Below are 16,047 nucleotides of genomic sequence, written 5' to 3'. Positions count from 1 at the left end.
TATACATGTTTCAATGCTATTCTCTCATATCGTCCCACCCTCACCTTCTCCCACATAGTTCAAAAGTCTGTTCTTTACATTTGTGTCTCTTTTGCTGTCTTGCATATAGGGTTGTTGTTACCATCTTTCTAAAGTCCATACATATGCATTAATGTACTGTATTGGTGTTTCTCTTTCTGACTTACTTCACTCTGTATAATAGGCTCCAGCTTCATTCACCTCATTAGAACTGACTCAGATGTGTTCTTTTTTTTACAGCTGAGTAATATTCCATTGCGTACATATACCAGAAATTATTTATCCATTGGTAGGCTGATGGACATCTAGGTTGCTTACATGTCCTAGCTATTTTAAACAGTGCTGCAATGAACATTGGAGTATATGTGTCTATTTCAATTCTGGTGTGTATGGTCAACAGTGGGATTGCTGGGTCTCATGGCAGTTCTATCTCCAGGTTTTTAAGCAATCTCCACACCTTTCTCCATAGTGGCTGTACTAGTTTCCATTTCCACCAGCAGTGTAGGAGAGTTCCCTTTTCTCCATGCCCTCTCCAACATTTATTGTTTGTAGACTTTTTGGTGGCAGCCATTCTGACTGGTGTGAGATGGTGCTCATTGTGGTTCCACATCACAAGTTAGAAGATCTGCTTTTTCACATGAACTCAGTCACCATGAAATTTGAGCATGGCCATGGCATTGTACAGATAAAATCTGAATACTTTACAGTAGCTGTAAAGCAAATCATTGACAAGATAATGTCTCCTTTATCTCAAATAGTCTATGATTTTAAAATTTTATGTATATTTCACCCCTGATGATGTCTAGCACTGTGCTGGTTGCTGTGTGGAGGTTAAAGAATGGCATTACCAAATAAATAATAATTTGCATTTCTCTGATAATGAGTGATGTTGATCATCTTTTCATGCGTTTGTTAGCCATCTGTATATCTTTTCTGGAGAAATGTTTTTTTAGTTCTTTGGCCCATTTTTTTTATTGGGTCGTTTATATTTCTGCTATTGAGCTGCATGAGCTGGTTGTATATTTTGGAGATGAATTCTTTGTCAGTTGTTTCATTTATCATTTAAGTTTAATTAGGTCCAATGTTTTTACTTTTGTTTTTATTTCCATTACCCTGGTAGGTGGGTCATAGAAGATCTTGCCATGATATATGTCAGAGAGTGTTCTGCCTATGCTTTCCAGTAAGAGTTTTATAGTTTCTGGTCTTATATTTAGGTTTTTAATCAATTTTGAGTTTATTCTTGTGTGTGGCGTTAGAAAGTGTTCTAGTTTCTTTTTACAGATGGTTGACCAGTTTTCCCAGCACTAATTGTTAAAGAGATTGTCTTTTCTTCATTGTATATTCTTACCTTGTTTGTCAAAGATAAGGTATCTATAGGTACGTGGATTTATCTCTGGGCTTTCTATTTTGTTTCATTGATCTATATTTCTGTCTTTGTGCCCATACCATACTGTCTTGATCATAGCTTTGTAGTATAGTCTGAAGTCAGGCAGGTTGAGTCCTCCAATTTCATTCTTCTTTCTCAAGACTGCTTTGGCTATTCAAGGTTTTTTGTGTTTCTATACAAATTGTGAAATCATTTGTTCTACTTTTTGAAAATGCCATTGGTAGTGTAGCTTGATAGGGATTACATTGAATTTATAAATTGCTTTGGGTAGTATACTCATTTTCACTATATTGATTCTTCCAATCCATGAACATGGTGCATTTCTCCACCTATTTGTGTCATTATTTCAGAGTCTTAAGGGACCAGATCTGTATATATTGCTGCTCTCACCTTTTCTAAGTGCAATTCATACATTTTCCCTTATGATAAATGATGTATAAATTATTGACAAAATAAATTTTTAAAAAATGCATTTAAAGTTGAGAGAGTGTCTCTATATATCTGTGAATTTTCTTCCTTTAAATATAATTATTATGATTAATTACAGGCATGCCAGAAATTATGACAATGATGATCAAAAGCTTGGAATATGTTTAATGTAGTTTATAGGTACTTTTTCCCTTGAAAATCTATTTATTACTATCTTGACTTATCTGTTCCATAAATCTTGGATAAAGTACCTTTGTAAACATATTTTTCATAATGAGTTGAGTGTTTTAAGACACATTTTGAAGTTTGGCAGAATATCTCATAGCACTTAGGCTCAGGTTTATAACTCTATTTTTTCATAATTTATGGGCTGGGACCTGGCTGCTCTTAAACACTGACAACTGTTTCATTGTTCTGCATCTCAATACCACTGATGCAGTCGACATGGAATCCTGCTATGTAGCTATCAAATCACATAAGTGCTGATCCCCTGAAACAATGCAAAGGTGTTACAGACTACTCTGTTGGAAACATATTTCTACCTTGAGATTTTATTGCAGTTCTTTCTAGGAGATTCTGAAAGGCAGAATATGCTTTCTCTTTGGATTCCAACTTTGTTTTTCATAATATCTGGTAGCAATAAATAATTTATAGGATTTAATACCCAGTTACCATCCATACCATGATATTCTGGAGGAATTATAGATGATCTTGCTTATACTGTAAATAGGAATTTATTATTTTATATCTTACAAAGGATTATTATGTTTTTCTACATGATGTAATATATTATTAAAAATCATGATATGCTGGGTTCATCACAAAACATTTAGATTTCAGGGGCTCAGGATGGACAGGGGTAGTATATTTCTAGTGTTTTGCAACTAATTACTAATGCAGATGTTTATTGATATGTAGATGTAAAATAATTACACTTGCAACCTATGAGAAGTATTTTCCAGGATATATGAAAAAAAATACTTTGTTTAAAAATGTCAGTGTCATATACATGTGTACTTAAAATTCTTTATAATAAAAGTCATTCAAAGACTTCATATATACTTTTTAAAATTTTTTTATTGAAGTGAAACATAGATAAAGTGTACAAACCTTAAATGTGAAAGTCAACGAACTTTTACATGTATATAGTACATCTATTAGAGAAGACAATTGCACCCCACTCCAGTACTCTTGTCTGGAAAATCCCATGGACGGAGGAGCCTGGAAGGCTGCAGGCCATGGGGTCACTGAGGGTCGGACACGACTGAGCGACTTCACTTTTACTTTTCACTTTCGTGCATTGGAGAAGGAAATGGCAACCCACTCCAGTGTTCTTGCCTGGAGAATCGCAGGGACAGGGGAGCCTTGTGGGCTGCTGTCTATGGGGTTGCACAGAGTTGGACATGACTGAAGTGACTTAGCAGTAGCGGTACATCTATATGGCATCTAAAGTACACTTAATAGAATACTAAATTTTTAGCACCTAGTTATATAACAAAAGAATCTATCTCTTCTTTTGTGAGCAGGAGAAGTGGGTTTAGTGTAACAAATCTCTTGCTTTTAGGTGGCATAGAAGCCAGGGGTGACAGCTATTTCATGTGTCAACTTGGTAAGGCTACAGCACCCAGTTACACACCCAACACTAATCCAAGTACTGCAGACATGACCAACATCTACAATCAGTCAACTTTAAATAAAGGAGATTAATCTTAGTAATCTCAGTGGGCCTTATCAAGGCATGTTGTTATGCTATGAAAGAAGAACTGAAGTTTCTCTGAAGAAGAAATGTGGCCTATGATCTGAAGTGCCTGGGAACAAAATTAAGAATTTTACAGGAGACACATTTCAATCAAATATAAATGGTGGTGCCTTACCACCACAGTGACTTTATTTCAGATGTGTCTGATGCAGTGGTGAGGTCTTGGTTGACCATGAGTCTCCTTGATTTACTCCACTCTGAACTGACACAGTTCAGTTCAGTTCAGCCAGTCATCCATATCCAACTATGGGAACCTGATGGACTGCAGCACGCAGTTGACCATGAGTCCCCTTGATTTACTCCACTCTGAACTGACACAGTTCAGTTCAGTTCAGCCAGTCAGCCATGTCCAACTATGGGAACCTGTAGGACTGCAGCATGCCAGGCTTCCCTGTCCATCACCAAATCCTGGAGCATGCTCAGACTCATGTCCATTGAGTCAGTGATGCCATCCAATCATCTCATCCTCTGTCATCCTCTTCTCCTCCTGCCTTCAATCTTTCCCAGCATCAGGATCTTTTCAAATGAGTCAGTTCTTTGCATCAGGTGGCCAAAGTACTGAAGTTTCAGCTTCAGCATCAGTCCTTCCAATGAATATTCAAGACTGATCTCCTTTAGGGTGGACTGGTTGTATCTCCTTGCAGTCCAAGGGATGCTCAAGAGTCTTCTCCAACACCACAGTTCAAAAGCATCAATTCTTCAGTGCTCAGTTTTCTTTATAGTTCAACTCTCACATCCATACACGACTACAGGAAAAACCATAGCTTTGACTAGACAGACCTTTATTGGTTAAGTAATGTCTCTGCTTTTTAATATGCTCTCTAGGTTGGTCATAGCTTTTCTTCCAAGGAGCAAGTATCTTTTAATTTCATGGCTGCAGTCACCATCTACAGTGATTTTGGAGCCAAAGAAAGTGAAGTCTCTCACTGTTTCCATGTTTCACCATGTATTTGCTGTTAAGTGATGGGACTGGATGCCATGATCTTAGTTTTCTGAATGTTGAACTTTAAGCCAATTTTTTCACTCTCCTCTTTCACTTTCATCAAGAAGCTCTTTAGTCTTTCTTCACTTTCTGGCATAAAGGTGATGTCATCTGCATATCTGAGGTAATTGATAGTTCTCTCAGCAATCTTGATTCTGACTTGTGCTTCATTCAGCCCAGCATTTTGCATGATGTACTCTGCATATAAGTTAAATAAGCAGGGTGACAATACACAACCTTGACATACTCCTTTCCCAATTTGGAACCATTCTGTTGTTCCATGTCCAGTTCTAACTGTTGCATCTTGACCTGCATACAGATTTCTCAGAATGCAGGTAAGGTGGTCTGGTATTTCCATTTATTGAAGAATTTTTCACAGTTTGTTGTGATCCACACAGTCAAAGGCTTTGGTGTAGTCAATAAAGCACAAGTAGATGTTTTTCTGGAACTCTCATGCTTTTTCAATGATCCCATGGATGTTGGCAATTTTATCTCTGGTTCCTCTCCCTTTTCTAAATCCATCTTGTACATCTGGAAGTTCACGGTTCACGTATTGTTGAAGCCTGGCTTGGATAATTTTGAGCATTACTTTACTAATGTGTGGGATGAGTGCAATTATGCAGTACTATGAGCATTCTTTGGCATTGCCTTTCTTTGGGATTGGAATGAAAACTGACCTTTTCCAGTCATGTGGGCACTGTTGACTTTTCCAAATTTGCTAGCATATTGAATGCAGCACTTTCAGAGCATCATCTTTTAGGATTTGAAATAGCTCAGCTGGAATTCCATTGCCTCCACTAGCTTTGTTCATAGTGATGTTTCCTAAGGCCCACCTGACTTCACATTTCAGGATGTCTGGCTCTAGGTGAGTGATCACACCACAGAGAATCTTTGACACAGAGAATCTTAAGCCACATTGTCCTCTCTGTGCACTCTTCCTGGGCATTTATCCATCATGGAGATGCAGTTGTCAACATAGGTGGATGATTTCCAAGTTTAGTTTCTCAGCCTAGATCCCTTTTCTGAAATGTGGATACACAAACTTCAGTCACTAACTGACATTTTGGCTTTACTGTCTCCAAGTGGCATGAAAAGTTATCACACTCAACCTTTCACACTAGCTCTAGGTCCTTTATGGTCCAGGAGGATTCAGACTTCAGAGAAAATGTGCAGAAACAGTTTAGCCAGTAGAGTTAACAACAATCACCTTCAACCATCTAGGTTTTATTTTTTAATATAAATTTATTTATTTTAATTGGAAGCTGATTAGTTTACAATTAACCTTTCACTCTAAAAACCAGCTTTGTCATCTTCGTCATAGATAATGCAGTGTTTTTATTTTCAAATCCCGGGATAAATTTTGTGTATCAGTATGTATCATATGGCAAAGAAAAGAGGTCTGAATAAAGAATCTTTTCAAACATTTTACTTAATTCTCATAAAAGTTCCTGAAACTGGTACTATTACTCCTGTTTTACAGATAGGAAAATGCATGAATGGAGAGAGAGTATTTTCTCCAAATTATACAAGATAGCAGTGTAGTTAAGATTTAAATATAAATGTATCTGACTCAAAAGACCATGAACTTTCAACTCCAGAAATCCAGGAATTGACACTCCCTTTGCAAAACCATAATTTACCACTTATGAATTAAAGAATGGCTTAACCAATTGCAATTTTGGAAAAAAATGAATCCAGTGCTCACTTTACATATTCCTAGAGATTGTAATGTTATCTTCTCATGTGACATAAAATGGCATTGAGATGTGGATTTATTTTAGCAAAAAAAGTATTGTACTTGAATGTACAATACTCTCACACTTTCCTTTTTTTATGGTGGAAAATTTTGTTTTTATATTTTCCCTTTTCATTTGAAATAATTGCAGACCTCCTTCTCACTGACCTTGTGGCTCAGCTGGTAAAGAATCCACCTGCAATGCAGGAGACATGGGTTCGATCCCTGGGTTGGGAAGATCCCTTGGAGAAGGGAAAGGCTACCCACTCCAGTATTCTGACCTGGACTATACAGTCCATGGAGTTGCAAAGAGTTGGATATGACTGAGCGACTTTCACTTTCTCACTGACTCCCCCCACCCCATCAATTACATAAATAGTAGATAGATACATAGACTTCATCCACCTTCCTCAGATATTATTATCTGATAAGCCATTGTAGAGACATGAAAACTACAATGCTATCAGCTCTTTTGAGATGCACTGGTCAAACTTTTTCTGTTGTCTCACTATTGTCTTTTTTTTTTTCAGTTCCAGAGTCCAATTTGGCATCCAGCCCAGGATCACACTCTTCCTTAGTATCTTCTGGTTTGTGGCCATTCCTCAGTCTGTGGTCATTTCTCTCACAATCTTAACACTTTTGAAGAACACTGGCCAGTTATTTTGTAGTTCCTCAAAATGAGTGTGTTTGATGTTTCCTCATGAATGAACTTAAGCTATACATCTTTGACAAAAATACCACAGGGAAGTTATGTCTGTCTCAGTTCATCCTATGAGGAGGAATGTGATACTGATAGGTTTCATTGCTGCTGTTGTTAACTTTGGTCATTTGGGTGAGGTGCTCTCTGTAAGCATTCTTCACTAAAAAGTTATTGTTTCCCCCTTTGCAGTTAATAAACATCTTGTCAGGAAATGCTTTAAGATTATATAAATATCATGCTTCTCATCATACTTTCAAATCCCTTAATAATTCTTGCCTGTGATGATCAAATGGTAATTTTCTATTTCTGTCATACCATATACATTTATTCTTTGGAATTCTATTGTAAGAAAAAGTTTCTCCCATCATTTTTAATTAAAAAAGTTAATTTAGAAGATAATTGCTTAACAATATTGTGACTTTTGCCATTCATCAACTGAATCGGCCATAGGTATACATATATCCCCTCCTTCTTGAGCCCCACTCCCACCTCCTTCATCCCATTCCTCTAGGTTGTCAGAGAGCACTGGCTTTGGATTCCCTGCATCATATATCAAACTCCCACTGTCTATCTATTTTATATATAGTAATGTATATGTTTCAATGCTATTATCTCAAAGCATCCCATCCTTCCCTTCTCCCACTGTGTCCATTCTTTATTTCACTGCCTGCCTCCTTTGCTGACCAACAAATAGGATCCTCAGTACTATCTTTCTGTATTCTGTATATATACATTAATATTTGAAATGTATCTTTCGCTATCTGAGTTACTTCACTCTGTATATGCAGGTCAGGAAGCAACAGATAGAACTGGACATGGAACAACAGACTGGTTCCAAATAGGAAAAGGAGTACGTCAAGGCTGTATATTGTCACCCTGCTTATTTATTTTATATGCAGAGCACATCATGAGAAACGCTGGGCTGGAAGAAACTCAAGCTGGAATCAAGATTGCCAGGAGAAATATCAATAACCTCAGATATGTAGATGACACCACCCTTATGGCAGAAAGTGAAGAGGAACTAAAAAGACTCAATGAAAGTGAAGGAGGAGAGTGAAAAAGTTGGCTTAAAGTTCAACATTCAGAAAATGAAGATCATGGCATCTGGTCGATCACTTTATGGGAAATAGATGGGGAAACAGTGGAAACGGTGTCAGACTTTATTTTTTTGGGGCTCCAAAATCACTGTAGATGGTGACTGCAGCCATGAAATTAAAAGATGCTTATTCCTTGGAAGAAAAGTTATGACCAACCTAGATAGCATATTGAAAAGCAGAGACATTATTTTGCCAACAAAGGTCCGTCTAGTCAAGGCTATGGTTTTTCCAATGGTCATGTATGGATGTGAGAGTTAGACTGTGAAGAAAGCTGAGCGCCAAAGAAATGATGCTTTTGAACTGTGGTGTTGGAAAAGACTCTTGAGAGTCCCTTGGACTGCAAGGAGATACAACCAGTCCATTCTGAAGACCAGCCCTGGGATTTCTTTGGAAGGAACAACGCTAAAGCTGAAACTCCATACTTTGGCCACCTCATGCGAAGAGTTGACTCATTGGAAAAGACTCTGATGCTGGGAGGGATTGGGGGCAGGAGGAGAAGGGGACGACAGAGGATGAGATGGCTGGATGGCATCACTGACTCGATGGACGTGAGTCTGAGTGAACTCCAGGAGTTGGTGATGGACATGGAGGCCTGGTGTGCTGTGATTCATGGGGTGGCAAAGAGTCAGACATGACTGAGTGACTGAACTGAACTGAACTGAATAGGCTCTAGCTTCATGTACTTCATTAGAGCTGACAAAAGTTCATTCATTTTTATAGCTAAGTATTCCATTGTGTATATATACCACAACTTCCAACTTCCTTATCCATTCATCTGGTGTTGGATATCTAGCTTGCTTCCATGTCCTAGCTATTGTAAATATTGCTACTATGAACTTTGTGGTACATGTGTCTTTTTTCATTATAATTTTCTCAGGGTATATACCTAATAGTGCAATTACTTGTCATGTGGCAGTTTTATTCCCAATTTTTTTTTTTTTTAAAGGAATCTCAACACTATTCTCCACAGTGGCCTTAGGAGAGTTCCCTTTTCTCCACATCCTCTCCAGAATTTATTGTTTGTAGACCTTTTGATGATGATCATTCTGGCTGATGTAAGATGATACATCATTTCGGTTTTGATTTGCATTTCTCTAATGCTAAATCTGAAACTCCAGTACTTTGGCCACGTCATGTGAAGAGTTGACTCATTGGAAAAGACTCTGATGCTGGGAGGGATTGGGGGCAGGAGGAGAAGGGGACGACAGAGGATGAGATGGCTGGATGGTGTCACTGACTCGATGGACGTGAGTCTGAGTGAACTCCGGGAGTTGGTGATGGACAGTGAGGCCTGGCGTCCTGTGATTCATGGGGTGGCAAAGAGTCGGACATGACTGAGTGACTGAACTGAACTGAACTGAATAGGCTCTAGCTTCATGTACTTCATTAGAGCTGACAAAAGTTCATTCATTTTTATAGCTAAGTATTCCATTGTGTATATATACCACAACTTCCAACTTCCTTATCCATTCATCTGGTGTTGGATATCTAGCTTGCTTCCATGTCCTAGCTATTGTAAATATTGCTACAATGAACTTTGGGATACATGTGTCTTTTTCAATTATAATTTCCTCAGGATATATACCTAATAGTGGAATTACTTGTCATGTGGCAGTTTTATTCCCAATTTTTTTTTTTTTTTTTTAAGGAATCTCAACACTGTTCTCCACAGTGGCTTTAGGAGAGTTCCCTTTTCTCCACATCCTCTCCAGAATTTATTGTTTGTAGACTTTTTGATGATGATCATTCTGGCTGATGTAAGATGATACATCATTTCAGTTTTGATTTGCATTTCTCTAATGCTAAATCTGAAACTCCAGTACTTTGGCCACGTCATGTGAAGAGTTGACTCATTGGAAAAGACTCTGGTGCTGGGAGGGATTGAGGGCAGGAGGAGAAGGGGACGACAGAGGATGAGATGGTTGGATGGCGTCACTGACTCGATGGACATGAGTCTGAGTGAACTCCGGGAGTTGGTGATGGACAGGGAGGCCTGGCGTGCTGCGATTCATGGGATCGCAAAGAGTCGGACACGACTGAGTGATTGAACTGAACTGAACTGAATGATGAGCAATATTGAGCAACTTTTCATGCATTTATTAGCCATCTGTACATCTTCTTTGGAGAAATGTCTGTTTAGGTTATCTGCCCACTTTTTGATTGGATTATTTGTTTTTCTGGTATTGAGTTGTGTGAGTTGCTTTTATACTTTGAAAACGTATTCTTTGTCAGCTGTTTCATTTACTATTATTTTCTCCCATTTTGAGGGCTGTTTTTTCACCTTCCTTAGAGTTTCCTTCATTATGCAAAAGCTTTTAAGTTTAATTAGGTCCTTTTTTTTTTTTTTTAAATTTCCAGTATTCTACAAGATGAGTAATAGAGGATCTTGCTGTAATTTATGTCAGAGAGTGTTCTTAAAGTGTTTTCCTTTAAGAATTTTATAGTTTCTTTTAGAACAATAAAATTCTGTAAGAATTTTACAGTTTCTTTTAGAACAATAAAATTCTGTAAAAATTTTATAGTTTTAGGTCTTTAATCCATTTTAAGCTTATCTTTGTGTATGGTGTTAGGAAGTGTTCTACTTTCATTCTTTTACATGTAGCTGCCCAGTTTTCCCAGCACCATTTGTTGAAGAGGCTGTTTGTTCCATTGTATATTCTTGCCTCCTTTGTAAAATATAAGGTACCCATAGATTCATGGGTTTATTTCTGGGCTTTCTATCCTGTTCCATTTGTCTATATTTCTGGTTTTGTGCCAGTATCATACCATATTGATGACTGTAGATTTGTAGCATAATCTAAAGACAGGAAGGTTGATTCCTCTAGCTCCATTCTTCCATCTCAAGACTGCTTTGGCTATTCAGGATCTTTTGTTTTCATATGAATTGTGAATTTTTTTTTGTTTTACTTCTGTGAAAAATGCCATTGGTAGTTTAATAGGGATCCATCCTAAAGGAAATCAGTCCTGAATATTCATTGGAAGGACTGATGCTGAAGCAGAAACTCTAATACTTTGGCCACCTGATGCAAAGAGCTGACTCATTTGAAAAGACCCTGATACTGGGAAAGATTGAGGGCAGGAGGAGAAGGGATGACAGAGGATGAGATGGTTGGATGGCATTAATGAACATGGCTTTGGGTAGACTCCAGGAGTTGGTAATGGACATGGAGGCCTGGCGTGCTGAGTTTCATGAGGTCGCAAAGAGTCAGCCACTACTGAGTGACTGAACTGAACTGAACATTGAAATGTAGATTGCATTTGGTAGTATAATCATTTTCACAATATTGGTTCATCCTACCCAGGAACATGGAATATTTTTTCATCTGTTTATGTCATCTTTGATTTCTTTCATCAATGTCTTATATTTTTCTGTATACAGTTTTTTTGTCTTTTAAGGTAAGTTTATTCCTAGATATTTTATTCTTTCTGTTGTAATGGTGAATGGGATTGATTTCTTAATTTCTCTTTCTGATTTTTCATTGTTGTTATACAGGAATGCAAATGATTTCTGTGTATTGATTTTGTATCCTGAGACTTTGGTAAATTCACTGATTAGCTCTAGTAGTTTTCTGATAGTAACTTAAGGGTTTTCTATGTATAGTATCATGTCATCTGCCAACAGTGAGAATTTTACTTCTTCTTTTCCAATCTGGGTTCCTTTTATTTCTTTTTCTTCTCTGATTGCTGTAGCCAGGACTTCTGAAACTACGCTGAATAATAGTGGTGAAAATGGACACCCTTGTCTTGTTCCTGATCTTAGGGGAAATGCTTTCAGTTTTTCACCATTGAGAATAATGTTTGCTGTGAAATTATCATATATGACCTTTACTTTGTTTATGTAGGTTCCTTCTATGTGCATTTTTGAAAGGTTTTAATCATAAATGAGTGCTGGATTTTGTCAAAGGCTTTTTCTGCATCTTTTGATATTATCATATAGTTTTTATCTTTCAATTTGCTAATATGCTGTGTTGATTGATTTGCATATATTGAAGAATCCTTGCATCCCTGGAATAAACCCAACTTAAACATGTTGCATGAGCTTCTTTAATGTGTTGTTTAATTCTGTTTACTAAAATGCTGTTGAGGATGTTTGCATCTATGTTCATCAGTTATATTGGCCTGTGGTTTTCTTTTTTGTGTGTTGTCTTTGTCTGGTTTTGGTATCAGGGTGATGGTCGTCTCATAGAATGAGTTTGGAAGTGTGCCTTCCTCTGCAATTTTTTGAAAGAGTTTTAGAAGGATAGGCATTAGCTCTTCTCTAGATGTTTGACAGAATTCACTTATGAAGCCATCTGGTCCTGGGCTTTTGTTTTGGGGGAGATTTTTGATCACAACTTCAATTTCAGTGCTTGTAATTGGGTTGTTCATAATTTCTATTTCTTCCTGGTTCAATCTTGGAAGATTGGACTTTTCTTAGAATCTGTCCATTTTTTTCAGGTTATCTATTTTATTGCCATAGAGTTGCTCATAATAGTCTCTTATAATCCTTTGTATTTCTGCATTGTTTCTTGTAATCTCTCCTTTTTCATTCTTAATTTTGTTGATTTGATTTTTCTCTCCTTTTTCTTGATGAGTTTGGCTAAATATTTGTTGATTTTATTTATCTTCTCAAAAAAAAAAAGGTGTTTACCTTTTAGTTTTATTAATCTTTACTATTGTTTCTTTCATTACTTTTTTAGTTATTTCTGCTCAGATCTTTATGATTTCTTTCCTTCTGCTAATTTTGGGAGTTTTTTTTTTTGTTCTTTTTCAGTTGTTTTAGACATAAATTTAGGTTGTCTACTTGATATTTTTCTTGTTTCTTGAGGTAGGATTTTATTGCTATAAACTTCCCTCTTAGAACTGCTTTTGCTACACCCCACAGGTAGGTTTTGAGTTGTTGTGTTATTGTCATTTGTTTCGAGGAATTTTTTTTATCTCTTTTGATTTCTTCAGTAACCTGTTGGTTATTTAGAAATGTTTTGTTTAATCTACATTTGTTTGTACTTTTTACAGTTTTTTTTTTCTTCTTGTAATTGATGTCTAGTTTCATAGCATTATGATCAGAAAAGATGCTTAATAGGATTTCAATCTTCTTAAATTTACTGAAGTTTGATTTGTGACCCAAGATGTCATCTATCCTGGAGAATATTGCATGTGCACTTGAGAAGAATGTGTAGTCTTCTGCATTTGGATGGAATGTCATGAAGATATCAATGAGATCCATCTCATCTAATGTATCATTTAAGATATGTTTCTTTATTAATTTTCTGCTTTAATGATGTGTCCATTGGTATAAGTGGAGTGTTAAAATCTTCTACTATTATTGTGTTACTGTCCATTTCTCCTTTTATGTCTGTTAGTGTTTGTCTTATGTCTTGAGGTGCTACTATGTTGTGTGCACAGATATTTGCAATTGTTATATTTTCCTCTTGGATTGATCCCTTGATCATTATATAGTGTCCTTTCTTAACTCTAATAATATTCTTTATTTTAACGTCTACATTGTCTAAGACAAGGTTTGCTACCTCAGCTTTCTTTTGCTTCCATTTGCATGGAATATATATTTCCATCCTTTCACTTTCATTTTATGTGTATGTTTAGGTCTGAAGTGGATTTCTTGTAGACAACATATATATGGGTCTTGATTTGTATCCATTCAGCAAGTCTGTGTGTTTTGGTTGTAGCATTTAACCGTTTACATTTAAAGTAACTATGGATATATATGTTCCTATTGTTATTTTCTTAATTGTTTGGGGTTTGTTTTTGTAGATCTTTTTCTTCTTTTGTATTTCCTGACTATATAAGTCCTTAACATTTGTTGTAAAGGTGGTTTTATGGTACTGAATTTGCATAATTTTTGCTTGTCTGAAAGCTTTTGATGTCGCCATTAATTTTGAATGAGATCCTTGCCAGGTAGAGTAATCTTGGTTGTAGATTTTTTTCCTTTTCTCTACTTTAAATATATTCTGCCATTCCCTTCTGAACTTCAGCGTTTCTACTGGAAGAGCAGCTATTAAACGTTTGGGGTTTCCCTTGTATTTGTTGTTTTTCCCTTCCTGCTCTTAATATTCTTTCTGTTTAATCTTTGTTAGTTTGATTAGTATGTGTCTTGGTGTGTTTCTCCTTGTGCTTAGCTTGTATAGATTCTTTGCATCTCTTGGACTTGATTGATTATCTCCTTTTCAATGTTGGGGAAATTTTCAACTATAATCTCTTGATAAATGTTCTCATAACCTTTTTCTCTTTTCCTTCTGGGACCCCTATAATTCGAATGTTGGTGCATTTGATATCATACCAGAAGTCTCTGAGACTATCCTCAATTCTTTTCATTCTTTTTACTTCATTCTGCTCTTAAGCATTTATTTCTACCTTTTTATCTTCCAGGTCACTGATCCATTCTTCTGCTTCAGATACTCTGCTATTGATTCCTTCTACAGTATTTTTAAATTCAGTAATTTGTTTGTCTCTGTATGCTTATTCTTAAATTCTTCTAGGTCTTTGTTAGTTGATTCTTGCATTTTCTCCATTTTCATTTTATGATTTTGATCATCTTTATTTTTCTGGGCTCCAAAATCACTGCAGATGGTGATTGCAACCATAAAATTAAAAGATGCTTACTCCTCAGAAGGAAAGTTATGACCAACTTAGACAGCATATTTAAAAGCAGAGACATTACTTTGTCATCAAAGGTCTGTCTAGTCAAGGCTATGTTTTTCCAGTGGTCATGTATGAATGTGAGAGTTGGACAATAAAGAAAGCTGAGTGCCAAAGAATTGATACTTTTGAACTGTGGTGTTGGAAAAGATTCTTGAGAATCCCTTGGACTGCAAGGAGATCCAACCAGTCCATCCTAAAGGAGATCAGTCCTGGGTGTTCATTGGTGGGACTGATGTTGAAGCTGAAACTCCAATACTTTGGCCAACTGATGCGAAGAGCTGACTCATTTGAAAAGACCCTGATGCTGGGAAAGACTGAAGGCAGGAGGAGAAGGGGACGACAGAGGATGAGATGGTTGGATGGCATCACTGACTCGATGGACATGGGTTTGGGTGAACTCTGGGAGTTGGTGATGGACAGGGAGGTCTGGTGTTCTGCGATTCATGGGGTCGCAAAGAGTCGGACGCGACTGAGCAACTGAACTGAACTGATCATCTTTACTATCATTATTACGAATTATTTTTCAAGTAGTTTGCCTATTTCCTCTTCATTTATTTCTATTTCTGTGTTTCTAGTTTGTTCCTTCGTTTATGCAGTATTTCTCTGCCTTTTCTTTTCTCTCTCTTTTTTTTTTTTTTTTAAACACTGTGCTTGAGGTCTCCTTTTCTGAGGGTTCAAGGTTGAATTCTTTCTTCCTTTTGGTTTCTGCCCTCCTAACTTTGGTCCAGTGGTTTCTGTGAGCTTCATATAGGGTGATATTTGTGCTGAGTTTTTTATTTCCCCTCTGATGGACAGGGATGAGTGAGGTGCTAATCCTGTCTGCTGATGATTGAATTCGTATTTTTGTCTTGTTTGTTGTTTGGATGAGGAGTCCTGCACAGGATGCTACTGGTGGTTGGGTGATGCCAGGTCATGCATTCATGTGGTTTCCTTGGTGGGAGTTCTCACTATTTGATACTCCCTAGGGTTAAGAGATCTCTGGTAGTCTGCAGTCTTGGAATCTATGCTCCCACTCCAAAGGCTCAAGGCTTGATCTCTGAAAGAAGGTCCTGGAGTGACATGCCACTATGTGGCAGAAGACAGTCAGGATGTGGTGACAGTCTCCTCTCCTGACTCCTGTCTGTGAGTTGACTAGTGAAATGCTTCAGCAGAGCTGGACTCTGTTGGCCTGACCTCAGCTAAGCTCACTCGTGTATCTGAAGTTAGCTGACAGGTGAAGCAGAGACATTACTTTGCCAAAAAGTTTCGTCTAGTCAAGGCTATGGTTTTTCCTGTGGTCATGTATGGATGTGAGAGTTGGA

The sequence above is a fragment of the Bos grunniens genome, chromosome 23, assembly GCF_055505025.1.
Source record: "Bos grunniens cultivar Pamir isolate PY7600 chromosome 23, Bosgru_T2T1.0, whole genome shotgun sequence".
NCBI lineage: Eukaryota > Metazoa > Chordata > Mammalia > Artiodactyla > Bovidae > Bos > Bos grunniens.
The sequence above is the reverse complement of the archived record's forward strand: the minus strand, read 5'-3'. Positions refer to the sequence as shown.